The sequence below is a fragment of the Triticum aestivum genome, chromosome 7A, assembly GCF_018294505.1.
Source record: "Triticum aestivum cultivar Chinese Spring chromosome 7A, IWGSC CS RefSeq v2.1, whole genome shotgun sequence".
NCBI classification, from domain to species: Eukaryota; Viridiplantae; Streptophyta; class Magnoliopsida; order Poales; family Poaceae; genus Triticum; species Triticum aestivum.
Window position 1 is genome coordinate 206,684,206 of NC_057812.1, and position 3,183 is coordinate 206,687,388.

The following is a 3,183-nucleotide window of genomic DNA, read 5'->3' on the forward strand; positions in this document are numbered from 1 at the left end:
TGTATGAATAAGGTGGAGACCCGGACGACTCTCTCCGTCATACCCCGGTTCAACTGACCGAGGAGGACATTGTCGCAATGTCAAATGTTCTGGTGAATGCGAAGTATGAAGATTGCAGTGTTGTTGGGTTAAATCCCTTCTGTAAATTTAACCTGGTACCAGAAGTAAGGATATTCTGATCTTTTTTCCTTTGTATTTTGTCCAGCCGTATTGTTTTTCACTGATCCTTCCTCTTGTCTTTGTAGGCCATCTCTGACTTTTGGAAAGTGAAATATGATCACGAAGCTGCCAAGAAGGCAAAACTCGCCGCCTTGAACACCAAGAAATCGACCCGGAGATTGAAGAAGAAAAAGAAAGCCACTGTTGAAGATTTAATGAAACTTGATGACACGTCTGACTCGGAGGTAGCCCTTGATTCCCTTGGACAATTTTTTAACAATCTTATTGACACTGATCCTTACCAGGATGACACTGGGGCCAGTCAGGCCGGGGAAGCAGAGGTAACAATCATTTCATTCGACTCAGAGCCCTTACCAAGACACAAAGTTTGACAAGTGATCCGTAAGTAAGGTTTTCTAACCCCTTAGCTCACTTGTATCCCAACTTTCATTTGAAAAAGCAGCAACATGAAAGCCGTCGTGAAGTTGGGATTGAAGATGAACCAGCTGTCGTCCTTCAACAGACCCCTCGGAAACGCCTGAACGAGGTTTACTTATTACTGTCCTTAACTCGTTTTAATGAATCCTGCTGCTTGTATTTCTTTTAACTCTTTTCTTTTACCTTTTCAGGAGGTGTCTCGGTCCTCAGGCGACTCATCACAAACACAATTTCCGGCTTTCAAGACTGCTCCTAGGTAATCAGAAATCCTCTTTTCTTCCGGGTTGCTCAATTATATCTTGATGCTGACAATCCTGCAATATTTTTCCTTAGCGGCCAGGCTAAACCAAGAAGGCGAAGGCAGCAAAACCGGCGGAAGACCCGCCAGTGCTAGCATCTGACCCGGCTAGGCCGCCTTTGTAACACCCCGGATATGATTTTCCTATTTTGTAATCCAACTCTTGCCGTTTCCGGCGTTAAGTTATTTTATTTTCTCGGGTTCAGGTTTTTATCTCCGTGTGTTGTTGTCGTTGTCATGCATCTCATATCATGTCATCATGTGCATTGCATTTGCATACGTGTTCGTCTCATGCATCCGAGCATTTTTCCCGTTGTCCGTTTTGCATTCCGGCGCTCCGTTCTCCTCCGGTGGTCATTTCTATCTTTCTTTCGTGTGTGGGGATTAAACATTTCCGGATTGGACCGAGACTTGCCAAGCGGCCTTGGTTTACTACCGGTAGACCGCCTGTCAAGTTTCGTACCATTTGGACTTCGTTTGATGCTCCAACGGTTAACCGAGGGACCGAAAAGGCCTCGTGTGTGTTGCAGCCCAACACCCCTCCAAGTAGGCCCAAAACCTACCAAAACCCTCTCCATCATCTAGAGCGTTCGATCACGATCACGTGGCCGAAAACCGCACTTCATTTGGACACTCCTAGCTCCCTCTACCTCTATATAAAGACCACCCTCCGAAATTCGCGGTTCCACTCTTCCCTAACCCTAGATCCATTCCATCCGCTGCCACCGGACACGTCCGGACGGTGCCGGACGCGTCCGCCGCCTCCGCCAACCAACTCCGCGCTGCCATGTGGCGGGTAAGCGCCCACATCGCCGCTTCCACTGCCGTCCCGCCGCGGCCCACAGCGGGCCCCCGAAGCCCGGCTCCTCCCACCGCCCGAAGCCGCTTTTCTCCGCCCGCGAGCCGCCGCCGCCCTCCTCGTGTCCGGCCGCCTGAGGCGACCGGCGCCGCCGCCCGCCATCGATGCCGGCGGGCTGCTGCCACTCCGCCTCGTCGCCGGCCACCTCGGCGCCGCCCCGCGCCTCCTCAACTCCGGCAGCCGCGCCCGTCGACGCCGGCGAGAGCTCCGGCTAGCTCCGGCTGGTCCGGCAAGTCCGGCGACGTCCACACTCCGGCGGCAAGTCCCACTCTGACGCCGGCGACATTCAACCTCGGGAACCGCGCTCAGCTGCTACAGTGTCGATTTCAGATCCAGATCTGAGGAAACCCTAGGGTTGACTTTGCTCCCGTTTTCAGTATTTTTAGCATATTTCATCATGCTATATCTCCGCATCCGTAGCTCCGTTTTGAGCATTTAGCATATCAAAATGTTTGTCTCAGAGAGTACATCATTTCATCTCATTGCTTCATTTTCATTTGAATTCATCTTGATGCCTGAAATGCTGTTGGAAGAATGCTATTTGAGATAATTGTGAGATCTGCTGCTCCAATTAGATATTTGTCATTTTTACCATGATTAATGTGTGCATGATATGCCCCTGAGCTCTACATGAGTTTCGTTATATGTTTTGCCATCTATCCAATGGTGCAACCCATGTATTTTTGTGATGTGTGTGGTGACTAGCACAAGCTTGCAAAGTGGAGCATTCGTTAATGCTGATTTCAGGAACTTAGCAATTCCACTAAGTCCTTGATCTGCTTATCTCATTATGCCATATGTTCATGTTGTTTCCTAATGATCCGTGCCTCTTTTGAGGATGATCGGTAAGGATGTTTTGTTAATCTTGTAGTGCTCTATCCATCCATGTCTCTGTTTGCAATTATGGAGCATAATAGCTTGAGTCAATCGAGCTCTACTTTTGTCATTTCGTGAATCTGGGCAGATTGTCTACTTGTTAGCGATTTTGCGGAGGATGTTGTAGTTGATCCGTGCATGCTATGCTATTGTTCTTGCCATGTCTAGCTGGTTTAATGTGTATTCTTGATGGGTGTATGCTTATATTGTCATGACATGTTCTGTAGTGAGTGCATCGAGCTCGTAAACATGCCTACTTGATATCTGATTTGCATGCTCCAGTTTTTCACTAAGTCTGTGATCTGATTATGTTTTTGCCATGTTCATATGCTTGCAAATGTATTTTCTGATCCCTTTTGGCTCAAGGTCACTAAGGGACTTTTGTTAAGCTCTTAGAGTAGCTCCATGCCATGCTTTACTTTTTCATGTTCAGGTCCTGTAGCATATAGTTTTTATGCTCCGAAGTGTGCTACCTGATCTGAGATTCCAGACAAGTGCTAATTTCACTATGTCTGAAATCTGTTTACCAAATGCATTTTTGCCATGCTTGTTG

At 47.9% G+C, this 3,183-nt stretch overlaps 1 long non-coding RNA gene across 1 annotated transcript; it reads left to right on the top strand.

The window, feature by feature from the left end:
- Positions 1-526: 526 nt before the first annotated feature.
- On the top strand, positions 527-1,085 carry LOC123152704 (uncharacterized). The gene is made up of 3 exons (XR_006476304.1): positions 527-706; positions 789-853; positions 931-1,085. It is a non-coding gene; the product is annotated as an uncharacterized lncRNA (long non-coding RNA).
- The last annotated feature ends 2,098 nt before the right edge of the window (positions 1,086-3,183 follow it).